At 39.4% G+C, this 16,713-nt stretch overlaps 1 protein-coding gene across 1 annotated transcript in view; it reads right to left on the bottom strand.

Annotated features, from left to right (window-relative positions):
• Window positions 1-16,682, bottom strand: part of RAF1 (Raf-1 proto-oncogene, serine/threonine kinase) — a 118,096-nt gene extending 101,414 nt beyond the window's left edge. The window contains exon 1 of the mRNA XM_030571149.1: window positions 16,543-16,682. The gene's annotated coding sequence lies outside the window, so the exon portion shown is untranslated. The remainder of the gene's footprint in view (window positions 1-16,542) is intronic.
• Window positions 16,683-16,713: the final 31 nt, after the last annotated feature.

The raw sequence follows: 16,713 nt of genomic DNA on the forward strand, positions 1-16,713 counted from the left end.
CAAATAGACCAGTAGGAATGGCCATCTCTGTCCCCTTAATTAAATTCCTGAATGTCAACCAGGTTATCATGAACGATATCGCTCTCCTGAGGATAACACAGCGAGATAAAGAACGGATGTTGCTTGAATACCAGCAATCACCGGGACCATATGCAGCTAGGCTTTGTCATGCAATGATACCAGATTATTTGCTACATGCACAACGTGGTAAAGTGTCCTACCATGGAGGACAGAATAAGGCTGCCCTGCCCAGAAACCTTCTGCAAAGACTTTTGGAGTACTTCCAGGAGAGCTTCATGGAGATGTCCCTGGAGGATTTCCGCTCCATCCCCAGACATGTTAACAGACTTTTCCAGTAACTGTACTGGCCGCGAATGCATCCCAAGTCCTCAGGGCAAAATTAATCATTGAAAAACGCTTGCTTTTAAACCATGTCTTATATTTACAAGATACACTCACCAGAGGTCCCTTCCATGGCTTCATTGTCTGGGATAGTTCCTTGGGAGGGCAATTCCGCCAGGGTGAGAAAAAGCTCCTGGTTGTTGGGGAGAACGGAGTGCTGTGTGCTCTCTGCAAGCTCGTTCTTCTCTTCCTTCTCGTCTTCCTCATCTGCAGAATCCTCAGCCATGGCTGAGATTACCACCCCCACCTCGGAATCCACGGACAGGGGTGGGGCAGTGGTGGTGGACTCCCCTAGAATTGCATGCAGCTCAGCGTAGAAGCGGCATGTTTTCGGCCCTGCCCTGGACTTTCCGTTTGCTTCTTTGGTTTTCTGGGAGGCTTGTCTGAGCTCCTTAACTTTCACATGGCACTGTACTGAGTCCCTGGTGTGGCCTCTCTGCATCATGGCCTTGGAAATTTTTTCAAATGTTTTTTCATTTCGTCTTTTGGAACAGAGTTCTGTTAGCACAGAATCCTCTCCCCATACCGCGATCAGATCCAGTACCTCCCGTGCAGTCCATGCTGGAGCTCTTTTTCGCTTCTCAGGAGATTGCATTGTTACCTGATGAGCTCTGCGTGGTCACCTGTGCTGATGATCTCTCCATGCTGGGCAAACAGGAAATGAAATTCAAAAGTTCGCAGGGCTTTTCCTGTCTACCTGGCCAGTGCATCCGACTCCAGATTGCTGTCCAGAGCTGCCAAAATAGTGCACTGTGGGATAGCTCCCGGAGGCCAATACCATTGAATTGCGGCCACATTAACCCTAATCCGACATGGCAATACGGATTTCAGCACTACTCCCCTTGTCGGGGAGGAGTACAGAAATCGGTTTAAAGAGCCCTTTATAATCAATATAAAGGGCTTCGTTGTGTGGACAGGTGCAAGTTTAAATAGGTTTAACGCTGCTAAATTCGGTTTAAACGCATAGTGTAGACCAGGCACCACGCACCTAAAGTGTGCAGTCTCCAGTAACTATTATCACTGTCTAATGAAAACAAATGCCTTACTGAAGATGGATATTGTTTGTGGACTTACAACAGTTCTAACTGTTTTGCACAAATAGAGAACATCCCAAGATTTTTTTTTAAAAGTGAGTTTCTCAAATATGCTCAGTTTTTAGATTCATACATTTCATTTGAACAAAACTCATGCACTATAATTATACTTAAAACATTTTCTATACCCAAGCCTTTAGTCTCATCTGTCAACATTCATAGTTTAAAAATAAATTTAAAAAGTATGTGTTATATCTTGCATAATAAGAAAATAAACCCTGAAGTAGTAAGTGTTCAAGGCTTTTCTGTACCCCTCTATACCATCACCATCCATTTTTTAACTTTTACACTGAAGAAACAAAAAATTTATCATCAAAAAAAGACCACAGACATAAACTAAACAACCAAAGGTGCTGATGGATAATTTGGTGATCTTTATGCCTCAGAGACAGCAACTGGTTTTGTTTTGTTAAACCCTCATGCCTCCTAGAAAAATCTTATATTTAAACAGATTTTGTTTCAAAGTGTTCATCTTCTATGTTTTCCCCTTTTGTACCAACATGTTTGATTAAAAACCATGTGTGACTATCAGTTGGCTAACCAGGTGGAAGGGACCAGTTATGGGGAAAAGTTATATTTAAATCTTTGTACAACAGTAAAAAGAGAAGGGAAAAGGCATTTTACAAATCTCAAACTTCATATTAACTATACATAATGAGAGGTTCCAGACTTCTTGATCACCAGACTAAACACTCCTTGGCGAGGGAGTGTGAAATTATTAGCTGTTCAGACTAAACATTTACCTTTTACAAGCCAGAAAAAAAACAGACAGGATATTCTAGATGCAAAGTAATTTCAAGGTAACAAAAATAATTTCCCTAGAATTATCCAGTTTAAAGCTCTGACATGGTACATTATGGCCACTCGAATCAAGTGCACCAGGCTCAGGATATGGCAGTAACTCATTGTGGGAGTCTATACAGATGGTAAGAGATTTCGTCAGTCCTTCCTCACAAACAAAAATCAGCAGAGAGAGGATGGTGAGCCTAGCACACAGCAAATTCCCAATTACAGCTCCGCTAGCAGCAATACAGTCAGCAAAGAAGAGGGTATCTCTGGCCAGGGCGGGGAGTGGAATTACTCTCTCCCTAACTTTTGCATATAGGTAGATAAAGTATGTATGTAAGACGCTGGAGATAATTTTCCTGCTCTGCTCACAGTAATGAGGCCTCAGCTGTAGTACAGTGTCCAATTCTGGATGCCACACTTTAGGAAATATGTGGACAAATTGGATACCATCCAGAAGAGAGAAAAAAAATAATAAAAGGTTTTTAAATAAATAAATAAATAAATAAAACCTCACACACATGACCGATGAGGAAAAGTTAAAAAAAATGGACATGGTGAGTATTGAAAAAAAGACTAAAGGGGATGGGATAACAGTCTTCAAGTACTTTAAGGGCTGTTATTAAGAGTACAGTGATCAATTGTTCTCCATTTCCACTGAAGGTAAGATCAGAAATAATAGGCTTAGCAAGAGAGATATAGACTGGATCATAGGAAACCATTTCTAAACTAAAAAGGATAGTTAAACTCTGGAATAGGCTTCAAGGGAGGTTTTGGAATCCCCATCATTGGAGGTTTTTAAGAAGAGGTTGGACAAATATCTAGGTTTACACGGTCCTGCCTCAATGCAGGGGGCTAGACTTGCTTATCTCTCAAGCTCTGGTCTAGCCCTATGATCTCATAGAGAAGAGCAGCAGGCTGGATTTTTGCATTCTTATACTTTTACTGATGGGAAGAGATTTGATTTTTGATGTTCATTACTTCTTTAACTTTTTTATTTCCAGGGTGGTTGGTGGTTTTCCTCTTTCCTTCTGTGTTCTTTGTTCTCTTTTAACATGCTTTCATTATGCATAAAAAGGTTAAATTCTATTACATTTCTAAGAGCTGTTTGGGAAAGGATTTTTATTTACCAAAAATAGAAACAATTTTTAGACTTTTCAATAGAGAAGAATTTAGACACAATATGCACAAGCTCCATTTAACAAAGAACAAGAAGGAGCAAAAGATGGCACTGACACACTAAGTGAATTGTAAAGGAAAAATTGGGCTTATTACTCTCTTGCTTCTTTATGATGTATAAAGATAGTGAAAGGGGTTCCCTCCAAAATTCTTTTAAGAGGTTTTTTCCCCGCTTCTGCTTGGTTTTCTTTTTCTTTTCTTTTTTAAAGTTACAAATTCAGGTCCTCTCTCACCTGGAACACTAAGATGATTAGAACTAGAGAATTGTCCACATCACAAAAAGAGTGAAAATTAAGCTATGAAGGTCGTAGTGGTCACACTATTCAAAACATCGGTTTTCATTTTTGCTAGATCTATTTAACTGCAATAACTATTTAACTGCAATAACTATCTTTTCACCATTGTCCATCCAAGTAAGATGCAAAAATTAACAACACACCTGTTCCAAACCATCCAACGGGCAAAACCCAGGAATGGCCAGAATTTATTTCCTCATATTTCTAAGAGTTTGTCTACACTTAAAAGTTTTGCTGCCTTAACTATGCTGGCATTATTAAAGTGGCAAAAACACCACTATTCTGGATGTTCTTACATCAGTATAAAAGTGCTTCTATGAAAAGAACTTATTCAGATTTGGGAACCAAAAGAAGCTACATCAATATAAAGCATTTTATATCAGTATAGCTATCTTTACTAGGGCTTGTCGCTGAATAACTTTGTCGGGGGGAAAAAAAAAGAACATCCCTTACCAACATATAGCTGTGCTGGTAAAATTAAGTGTAGGTAAGACCTAAGGTAAAAGCAAATAACTTTCTTTTTACAGGGATCTTTCTGGCCACTTGAATGTAGAAAAAAAAAGGGGTGGGGTGGGGGGGAGAACAGAAAATGGTGCAAATCCACTTTTTAATTATTCCTCCGCAGGTCTCCCTTACCACTACCCAAGATGGTTGGTTTTTGGTTTTGTTTTTTAAAAACAAGTTTGGTGAGCTTCAGGAAGCAATGCAAGACTTCCATTTATCCAGGTCTTAATTAGCTGAGAAGAGCCCATTGCAGTATATTTCTTTAACTTCATAAGAACAAACGTTATCACTTTTAAAAACAACCAGGTGTTAGATATAGAGATGTTTCTAAAACATAAAATAAAGCTCATATGAGTAAATATTTCACAGAAATAAGATTAGTCAATTTTTATAGCCCTTCCACACTAAAAAAAAAAAAAGTAAAAAGCCAGAAATTTATTTGTTCAAAGTTGATGTTTGTGTTCTTGAAACTACAACTCAGTCAAATGGGACTAAAATATAGCACCTCATCTTTAATTATCTTACAAAATATAGGGAGCAAATAAAAAATAGTTAGGATACAATACAGCCAAAGAAAAGCCTTACTATGATACTTAGTAATCACTAGACACTATAGTATATTTTTATGTCTACATATCAACACAAAGTAGGATGCAATGAACCAACTAACTCACAATTAACTATTTTCCTGAGTCAAAGTAGAAAGAACAAGAGAGTTTTCACATTCTTCTACATTAATTGCTTTTAAAATACATCTGGGCATGGGTCAAGATATGTTTCTAGGCCAAACCTAATACATGATAATACTCTAGAGTTTTATTAGCTCCAAACTGTTTGGACAGCTTTATAACTACTTTTATTCTTCTTATTTTACAACTTACCATACCAGACGGGTGAACAAAACAGCCTACATAAAATGATAAACAAATATTTGATTCAATTAGAAGCTCCAGATTCTATATGTGAAAAAGTTGTTTGCTATTCTGTCAATCATTTGTTAACATATCCTCTCAAGTATCCAGAAAGTATGTTCTAGAGGGTGTTGTCAAAGAATTCCACCTCTATTTGGCAAGCCAGATGCCCCACACCATCTTATGCACACATTTTCCTGAACAATAAAGATTTTTTTTTAATAGGGATGCTTATACAATGGCTCCAAATTCCATGAACCTAACTGCAAACTCCACTTCAAAAGAGGTCTTCCTCATAATAGACTTCTTGGCCCACAGGAAGAGCAATGTCCACTTATAAAATGCCGATGCAACCAGGATTTATGGCAAGTCTGGAAAACCAAATTATGAGTTAATGAGGCTTACCATTATTTGTGACAGACCTATACTTGTGCAGAAAGATACATGCTATCAGGAGAAAGAGAACATGTAACTAAGAGACAAAACTAACCTTCTGCACTACCATGTGCACAAAGCAAAATATTGTACAAGGTTGATTAAAAACTATGGTTACATTGCACTTCACCCAAACTGTGTATTTCTCACAAAACACAAATCTGCACAACTACAGCTACCATATCAGATGTCAGACATTTCTGAAAAGCCACGAGCCACATTTTATTCACTAGCTAAAGAGTGCATGCATAGCAAATGACACTGAAGAGATGCCCTTCCTACAGGAAAGTGATCCAGGACTCAAGCGGAATGGAAAAGGAATCTATACCTTTAATCTTTACTAAAGTGACTGGAGTCCTATGGAATGAAACCCTGAGGTACAACACCTGGTGAATATAAACAAAAAGCAGAGGTATTCAAAAACAGAACTGACAGCTGTATAATATACCACACTGAAACCATTACTTGGATATTACAAGTATTACCTTAATATAGGAGTTAATTTTATTTCCTCCTACACTATCATGGCAAGTGTTCAAGGCCTAAGCCAGTGGTTCTCAAACAAGGGGTCAGGACCCCACAGGGGGTCACGAGGTTATTACATGGGGGGGGTCATGAGCTGTCAGCCCCCACCCCAAACCATGCTTTGTCTCCAGCATTTATAATGGTGTTAAATATATAAAAAAAAAGTGTTTTTAATGTATGGGGGGGGGTTCGCACTCAGAAGCTTGCTGCGTGAAACGGGTCACCAGTACAAAAGTCTGAGAACCCCTGACCTAAGCCTTCAAGAAGGAATTGTCAGTCATTTTAGGGAACATTTCAGCGGAAAGAGTGAATTTATAAGGCTAGATTGGTCTCCACATATCACACAATGAATCTAGGAAACCCAGATAGGTCTTAATTATTAAGATATGAGGCTCAGATTTGGCAAAGGAAGAACTGTAAACCAAGCATCAACCAGAAAAGCTGTAAGTTATCGTCAGTGCTGCTGGAAAACTAGAAAGAGTGAAAATAAATTTGGGCCCCAGAATCCCCATCCTGGACTAGCATACACTTCCTAAAATAATCCAACACTGACTGAGGGATAGTCTACACTGGCAGCGCTTTAACGTGGCTCGTGTGAGCACTGCAGAGTGCTGGGAAAGAGATCTTCCAGTGCTCTAAAAAAAGCGACCTCCACAAGGGGCATGGCTCACAGCACTGGTGCACTGTCTATACTGGCACTTTACAGTGCTCAAATGTGCTGCGCTTAGGGGGGTGTTTTTTCACACCCCTGAGAGAGAAAGTTGCAGTGTTGTAAATTGCCAGTGTAGACAAGCCCTGAGTTAGAGGATAAAAATCCCCATGGAAGACCAAGAAGTAGAAGAGAAACATAATTCCAGATAGGACTTTGTAATCCCAGGATGTTTCTAGCCAAAGATGAGCTCCCTTCTATCACCTGAACAGCTGAAAGCTGCAGGACGCTACTTTGAAGCAGCAAACTCCAGACAACACACATGATTAGAAAAATTATTTATTGTTTTTCAAGTCAGAGAGTCTGCTTATTTTGAAAGCAGGTTAAAACTGAACTGACCTATCTACCTGCCAGTTTTGACATGTACATTTTTCCAATTTCATACCACACACACTTTGCAAAGACAAGCATTTCAGGAGGCTGGCTGTATGCATGTTTTATAATGAAAACATAAATGTAGACCAAAAAGGCCAGCCTGTTCTTCGTTTGCAATGGGAACCAACAGATGCATACAGACACAAGCCATTTGTTTAATCAAATCAACAACTTTGTAAATTAAAGCAACATTGCATATTAATTTGAGAAAAATTAACATTTTGTTCTTAACAATTTTGTCTATACCAACTAAAGAGAAATAAAGACCATTTCAATAGAAACCTCTTGTAATGTTCTTGTTTAAAAATCAACTCAGTACGTTCATTATAAAAGCAAAACAGAGTACTGGTTTCCTTCTATAAGTTCATCACTTTGCATTTTAAAAAATTCATTTAAAAATTTGATTTTTACCTGATATTCTAATTTTTAAAATTCTGCTTACTATAAATATACATTTCTGAAGTCCAAAAATAGCATGCCCAACAGTCTGCAATCAGCAAAGTTTTAAATCAGAACACTGCCAATACTATTAGAAAGAAGCACATCTATTCAAAATAAAGGCACATTATATTTAATCAATTACAAACCACAGCAGTGCAGTGTTGTAGTTAAGATTACATAACCATGAAAGTTAGAAAAATCAAAGTTAAGGTTACATGGCAATAACTTGTATATATATGGTATTTCCTATTAGCCTACTACTTTTGCAACACTATAATGATAACAGAAGTAGCGTTTTCATTATATGCTCCAGTTTTCACTATTATCAGTCTTCTGAAGTGTTTCATCTCTGGCAGGACTTGAATAATCTACTCACAGTGTAGAACGTTTTCCCTAGTGAATGAAGAATCTTAGGATATAGATTTTGCAGAATATAAGCTTTTTTTTAATTGACTTAAATTTCAGGTCAACAGTTTCAGACACTATGCCCATTCCTGTGTCACAAGGCCAATTGTTGTTTTACAATCCTATTGCCTCCTTTTAAAGATGTTTCTCCCTAGATGCTCCGGGAGAAAACTAACAAACACGGGAAATTCAACATAAAAGAGAATCTCTAAAACTAACTATTGACAAGCTTCTGTCAAATGCAAAGTACACAAACAAAAAAAATGGAGAAAAGTATTTCTTTCAGCTGTAGTGGTCATTTTATTTGTGACAATATAAACTATGTTCTGACATATGTGATTTTAGGTTGGCAGCATCTGGTAAACAATCTCATAAGTAATTCCAGTTACTGTCCTGTAGTTTAAAATCATAAGGGCAGATCTTACTGGAATAGGTAAAAATAGCACTAATGAACACGCCAAAGGGAAATCTTTCCACTATATGGCCACTGCTTAGATTGCAACATAAGCTGGCTCTCTTTCCATAACTTAACTGCCTATGTACGTGCTACAAACTAAAACACAGTAAACTTAAAGCTTGAGACTAGAAAAGTAAGACCGGAAAGTAATTCACCTTCAGTTAAATTTAAATCTACTACATTACTGTGCCCTGTATACTTTTTTTCCCCAGCAAAACATTATTGTCTATCTGCAAGTTCTACACTGACATCCGTATTGTTTCATAAAATTATACAAGTCTAGAACCTTATATTGTTTATCTCAAATGACAAAAACCATAAAACAAGAGGGTCAAAATGCTCTGCTTATGTAGGAGAAGCTCACTCTACACACATACACACGAGTCCCTTGTATTCCTCCATTCCCTCCTTTTCTATTTCAGGGACTCCCTGCAATCCCCACCACCTCCCTCTGCTTTATGTCAACGGCTCTGTGCTCACCCCCATTCTCTATTCCCTCTCCCAACATTATTTCTTTTCTTTCTGCCTGGGAAGTAAGTCATTCATGGTGTTAACATTTTAAATCCTGTTGGAACCATGGGCAGGACTGAGAAATGATGAGATGAGGTATTGTTATGGTGGAAAGCATTAATAGCTGATTTATAGACAAGAGCGGTTGAAGCTGCTAGGTCCTCCATTACCTCCTCCTGGTTTTCCGATTTTCATCAAAATGAGTAAGGTTCTGCCCCAATACATAAACCGTTCCCTGAAATTTTGGAATTCACTGGAAGTAGCAATGTTCCAAATGTATCACATGACAAACAAATGCCATCACATTGAGTGTAGGGCCTCAGCCACTATTAAAGCTTCTTCTCATCTTTCTTGGATAAACAAACAATGCAAAAACATTTAACTCTGATTAAGACTGATGACTAACACTGTTTTTTAAAACATTTATTATTTATATTCCAATAGCATGCACAATGAACTAAGCCTGTCCAATCATACAGAAAGATATTCTCTGCTCTCAAGAGGTTACACTAAGCTTTTCTGAGTGAAGGGAGGGGCAAGGGGGGAGAAGAGGTTTTGGCATGTTTGTCGTCATCTGTCTAACTTTACAGATTTGGTTTAAAAGAACATTGCAATGTACCAAAAGATATTCTAACCACTAAAATCACAATCAAGAGATAGTAATTTAACTATATAAAATACGATGATGAACTTAAAAAGCAAAAGGTTAAAAGTAGATTAGAACTGAGAAAACTCAGATTCCATCAGAATCCACTGAAAGGTCAATTTCAAAGTTGTCTTACAGTAAATATTTTACAACTTTGAAGTTAATTTTATGGTTTTAGAATTGTGAATAGAAACTGGTTTTCAACCTAACATCAGGCCCACACCCTCTGTTACAAATGAGGTCAATTTTCAGTAAAAGAGTGACCAACAGATTAAAAAAAAAATCAAATTCTTATCATTAATACATCAAAAACATTTTTCAATTTGTGGCCAGTTTACATGCAACATAGTGAAAATACAGTCTCCTTTCATTCCACACCAATCTTTCCTGCATGTTACATTACCCTGTGAAACGAGTCCACCTGTGCTCTTGTACATAACATTTATTCAGGTATGGTGAGCTGAAGAGGACTACTTATTCCTCATTCTCTGTGCTCCAGCCACAAAGGAAGTGGCACACAAAAACAACACAGGTAAGTTTCTCCTTACGCTACCACAGTGCACTACAAACTAAGCAGCAGGGAAAAGAAGAAGAATTTTACAAGAGAACAAAGACTGTGGTACATCACTCCTCAGTCCAATGGGCAGTAAGTGGCTGCATTATGAAGGAACTCATCCCAGGAGAGGAACAGGACAGAGAATGGAAGGAGGTATGAAGTGAAGTATATCTTATGTTTTCTCTAGCAATCCTCTCAAGCAGACTGAAAGGACCATACTAAACAGTGCAGAGAGAACCACATCCAGTTCTTCAGCAAATGAAGTATCCATAATCCAAGATCTTTGAGGTAGGAAGACTAAAATAAGAAAGTAGTGCATTACAGAAATGCCCTAAATTGAAAAGAGATTCCAAAAGAGGAAGGAAAGATTAGCAGAATAAAGGACATAAGAATTTAGAAAAATAGGAAGATTCATAATTGGATATGGAACTTTAAAACTTACAAATACCTAGTTGGCCATGGAGATTGAACTATGTTCTCAACCCTAGAGATAGTCCAGATTGGGGCAAGGCATTTTGCAAGTTAAAAGAAGCTTCTGTACATGACACTATTTTCTACATAAATCAAGGACTTTTCCAGACTTCTGCTGATCTCAGACCAGCAACTTTCACAAACAATTAGTGAGTTGATGGGGAAGATTACAACTAAAAAACAAACAGGGGAGGACAGAGAGAAACCCATTTAAATAATACAAAAAAAATTTGAGACTAGAAAGACTCAAAACTTTAAAACAGCCATTTTATTAGATAAAATTGCAAATGCCAAACCTCTAATATGCCAATTGATATTAAAATATTTTGAAGTACATATAATTTCTTCGTGTAAGTAATATCTGACTTTGCTAGGCTAAACAAAATCCATACAGTTTTCTTTTAACTCCTCAGATACTTAATTCTCTATTTCATGACACACACTTGCACTGGCAGGCCAGACTGGTAAACAGACGTACACAGCCAACTAAGAAATCCAGATGTCCACAGTGAGTGGGAAGTTTGTTCTGACGAGCAGGAGGCCCTAATATCAATTTCTGCACAATCTAAGCTTTCATTTTTCCAAAGTTTCTAAAACCTTAAGTTGCAAAGATAACCTTTTAAACACAAACTGAATCAGAACCAGGCAGTTTTGCCTTCTTAAGCATAAAGGCAACAAGTGTGCCTCAATTGTTGCTCGCCAATTTGTCAAGTAAGACCTCAATGAAGTTAAGACTCATGTCACTGTTGCTATTCAGAATCCTATGGGCATCAGTGAAACTTAAGAATCACGTCATCTGAGCTACTGTTGTTGCTTGGGAAACTCTGGACAGCAGTATCAGCAGACACCAGAGGTATTCACAGGAGACATGGACCAAAAAATTACTAATTAAAAACTCTTCTTCCTTCCCTTGCAGCAGTGAGGAGCCTGGGCTGATGGAACAGTACAACAGCACTGGATATCTACTTCCCTTGTAGCAGCCAAGAGGCCAGGGGGTGGGAGTAAGCTCCATCTCTTCCGGAAACTACAGAGAGGAAAGCAAAAGGTCCTTAAGATATGTACTACCAAATGCCGATATGAAGGAGACCCCCATACCAGAGCCTAGAGACAGCAGCTTAGTAGAAATCTTAGTATTCCCTCATTCCCATTGAGCTGGCCTCTCATCAGAGCACTGCCCTCCTCCTGGACCCTCCTTTCATACCTACCACAAGCTAGTAATTATCTGGCATGCTTTACAAGCAATTAATACAAACAGTCCTTCCACCACCTCAGCAAGCCACTGTCTGGTTTACCCATAAGATTTAAACAGAGCAAGGAGCAGTGATCAGAAAATAAAAGCCACAATAACCTTCCTCTCTGAGGAGTGAGAAAAGGGTTTAGAAGTAGGAGTGCAACACAGAATGGAGTTCCCATTCTCCCTAAGTCATCCAGGAGGTAGGATAAGAGAAGAGGGGACTTCCTCACTCCTTGAAACAAGGCAATGCCTATGTATCTTTTTCTTGCTAAGTCTCTAGCTTTGCATCTCCATTGAGCAATTCTCAACATTCCCTAAACAATGATTTTCAAAATTCTAGCTTGCTCTCCAGTAAAGAGCATTAAGAAAAGCAATTCTGAGCCCCCATTATCTTAAAAGTCTAAAATTCTGAGCCATCTTTAATTAATATGGTTAACCCTTCACCACACCCAGCTACAAGTCAGTGAAGCAACCTCCTTCAGTTTGTGATCTAAAAATATACTTATAAGATGTCCCAACTGTTCTTAAGTGATACTATGTACATCAACTGGAATGCAATACAAATTAACACCCTTTTGTGAGTAATTTACAAAAGAACAGCAACATTTTGAGTCAAATCAATAACAAAGATGCAATGCAACACACAATTTGGAACCTGAAGTGGAACAATCTAATACAACAATAAAAAGAGGAGATGCTAGGCAGCACTGAAGTACATAACTGAAATATGCAGATAGCAGGCCTCGTGTAGTATAGCCACTGAAACGATTCAACAGAAGTGTAAAATGGAATAAAAATTGCAGAACAGAAAGTTCAGGCTAAATATAGAATGGTCTCCAGATACAAACCTAAATCTTATTTCCCCAAGAGTGGAAAGGAAACAAACTAGTATTGCCATATATATTAGTACATTACATGAAAGGCCTATTGCCTAAGCTGTTTTGTCTAAAGTTAAAACAAATCAGCTTTGACTGGTCTGAATGTATGCTCTGCTCCATTTACTTCAGTAGGCAGGATATCTGTTTTTGGAGCAGGCACTAGAGAAGAATAGCAAAACTTAGACACACCTGCAACTGCAAACAAGGTGAACTGGATATGTTTTTGTATTTCTCATGAGAGAGTCTAGACAATTTTTGTATTGCAATCCTAGTTTTGAAAAGCTAAATTTTCCGCACCACAAATAGAGTGTCAATCAACATTGACTATATCCCAGGATATCAAATGTCCACTGATTAAAATCCATGTACCCAAGGTTGTTACATTTTTTAGCTTTTAACTCTACTGAGAGATCATGGCTATACCCAATCAAAAATTCTCACAGAGGGCAGGTGTACACTTAAAAAGCTGCAGCAACTTTAATGAAGACACTACGAAGTCGATGGGAGAGCTTCTCCAGGAGGCATAATTAATCTACCTCCATGAGAGGCAGTAGCTATGTTGATGGGTATAGTGCTGTCTACACTGGGGGGAGGGGTGTGAATATAATCTCGTCACTCAGGGGTGTGGATTTTTCATACCCGAGTCACACAGTTATACCGATGTAAGTTTGTAGCATAGACTGGGTCTGACAGTATTTCATTTATCAGACTAATGTAACCACCGTAGGGTTTTAATACACAAAAAAGGCATGTTCCATTTAACTATAAAATGTTAGCATCCAGAATTCCAACAAAATCACCTTTGCATGAAATAGATGACATTTATAGTATAAACACACAATAGTCAAGTGACTAAATAAGTAAACACACAGCCCACGCTTTCCAAAATAAAATAGTTATTTACAAAAAAAAATACTATGCAAGTAGCAAGGGCCAGTAATCCACTGAGAATTAACTCTTCACAAAATTTTGTCTGTCTAAATTCCGCCTTTTCTTTTAGCAAATACTAGAACAAATACTGAATGCATACCGAGATTATTCACTTATTCAACTATGCAAGGCATACCATATCAACTGCAAATTATCTCAAACCTGTGAAAGCAGCTAATTCATACCCATTCCTAAAAAGAGTCTAGTTAATTTTATAAAGAGCAAAAAAGAAGCATTTTTGCCTCACTGAACTCTGTTGTTATATTTGATCAGTGACATGAATTATCAACTCAGGATTCTAGTCAGTCTTCTGAGAGAACTTCTCCTATACACGTATTCAACATCTCATATTTCTGCTTTAGAAGAATTTTCTTACAACAAACACATGCCACAAAATATAAGATTTTTTTTATCCCATATCCATAAGTACCTCACCTTGATCCTGTCATTACAGACAGTGTCTATCAAGTTGATATGATTGGACTGGAAACAGTAGCACATTTTTCCCTGATACTGAAGTAGGGCAAACATGAAAGTAAGGTAAATTACTGCAGTTGTGAAATAAAATACACCTCTACCTCAATATAACGCTGTCCTCGGGAGCCAAAAATCTTACCACGTTATAGGTGGAAATCACATTATATGGAACTTTCTTTGATCCACCAGAGCGCGCAGCTCTGCCCCCCCAGAGCACTGCTTTAGCGTGTTATATCGGGTTAGAGGTGTATCTAGTCTTGGAGATATTAAGTATGTACATAAACTGCATGATGAGTGTGCTTCAAATTTTATAATCCATTACAGGCAATCTTTGCAGATCTATGTTACCATCACAATTTTGCCAGGTTTGTATTATTAAAGAAATTACACTTCTGTAACCTGTTTCACATCTTACATGTGTCAACACAATTTAGTGACCAAGAGTAATCTAAGAGTTCGTCTACAGAGAGACATTAACGACTAAAACTAAATCAAATTAAGACCATATTAATTCTGAATGAGAGCATCCACACAGGGTTTTAACTAATCTGCTTTAAATTCACAATTCTAGCTAATTTGGATTAATTTTCTTGAATGCCCTTATATAAACTCACCACAAGCATACTTCATCTTGTACACAACAAACAGACCCATTCATTAGTCAATGTTTGTAGGCCACTATATATATTAGCTATTTACAAGCTTTTCAAGACAGATGATCATTTTTAATCCTCTTTTCAAGTATTTTCCATCCACCACAGCTGGCCTCAGTTTCTGTAGAGCCCCAGGCAAGTAAAATGTGCAAGGGCCCACTCAGTTTCCTCCTCTTCTTTACATGCATAAGACAATCTCCAACTGCCTCTTACAGGCCTGGAACACATCCCCATCTTGACAATCCAACTTCAATTGATTCTGAGGCCCCAGAACCTCTGATGAACTCCTTTCATTTATGGATGCCATTCCAAAACTATTAGGGTAGAAGGCAACATCAGACATGTAAATTTCAGAATCTGTGCCAAAAGACACAACAACTATACAAGAGGATACTATTTAGAGGAAATCATTTGTACGCCTATCAGAACCTTAGCTAAATGGGTTCTGTGTAACAGCATAATCATGAGGTACTGCTCCAGAGAAAGGCCTTGTCTACATGGCAAAGTTGCCTCAGTTTAACAAGTCATAGTTTTAAATACATTTAGTTAAATCACTAAAAAATAAAATAAAATAAAAAATCCCTGCAAAGACACACTCGTTGCAGTTTACAAAAGGTGTATTTAATTTGAGCTTAACTCAACTGAGAACTGGTTTAAGCTAAACCAAAGTATGTAGCATCAAAACTGAAATACCAATGTCCAAAGAGTGGTTTGCACTGTGCTTAAAAACGGATTCATTTAACCATATGCGAGATACATACACTTTCTATTCTCAGTGCAGCAGATCAAGGTGACTAAGATTTAGTGGGCTACTGCTGTACATCACTAGATACTTGACACAACAGTCCCCACTTCTATGCAGTTACTAGTATAGCTCCAAGTAGATCGTTTTAGTACAGATAAATACAGAACAGCATACCACACTTTATCAGGGTAGCATTTCAGGTGTCCAGCCAGACCTAGTAAACAGTGCGGGAGGGATTTTAAAAAAACCCATGGAGGAGGAGGAGGAACAAACTAAAATAGGAAGGGCTGTACAAACTCCTCAGCTACATGGCACGCCCCACACTACTCAGCCACTTGGCTAACGTCACCCCCGACAAGTCCCTTGCTACAGCCCCGCTCTCCAGCGTCTCTCCCTGCAGGAGGCAATACTCCCCCTATTCCCAGTCACCTCTGGGGGGCTCCCATTGACACCGCCAGACGAAAGAGGCCGGCCGGAACTGGCCAACCGTCCCGCAGCGCCTACGGACGAAGGAGCCCCCTTCCCCCTCATTGGCACCTTCCGCGATGCTGGGTCCAGCCCCTGCACAGCCTGTTCGGCGCCTGGAGCGCCCCAGCTACAAACGGCTCCAGCCGGGGTCCCCTCACCCTGAAGGGACACCAGGCTGCCCCCGTCCGGTCCCGTCCCCACTCCTGGCGCAGGGGCAGCCCAGGGCCCTCCACCTATGTCGGGGGAAGAGAGAGTCTCCTCGCTGACACCCGCTCTCCAGCGGGGCGGCGACGTCTCCTCCCCGGGCGGGTCAGCGTCTCCGGGGTTCAGCGACGGGGCAGGGAACCGCTGACTCCGCTCCAGGGAAAGGAGCGGGGAAGGGGAGCGCGGCTGAGAGAGGGGGACCCCTGTTACTCCGCCCCCCTCAGTGACCTTGGCCCCCGCACAGCCCGTACCTCCTCCACGCAGCTCCGCGGCTCCTCACTCGGCGCCGTTCGTTCCGTTCCCCATCTAAAATGGCGGCCTCACCCTCCGCGAGACATTTCTCGCGAGCCCATCGATCGGGCCGGCGCTCGGCTCCTCCTCCCCCCGCCGCCAGCCCAGACTGCCGAGCCGTCGATGAGACC

This window comes from Gopherus evgoodei, chromosome 7, assembly GCF_007399415.2.
Source record: "Gopherus evgoodei ecotype Sinaloan lineage chromosome 7, rGopEvg1_v1.p, whole genome shotgun sequence".
In the NCBI taxonomy this organism is placed as follows: domain Eukaryota; kingdom Metazoa; phylum Chordata; order Testudines; family Testudinidae; genus Gopherus; species Gopherus evgoodei.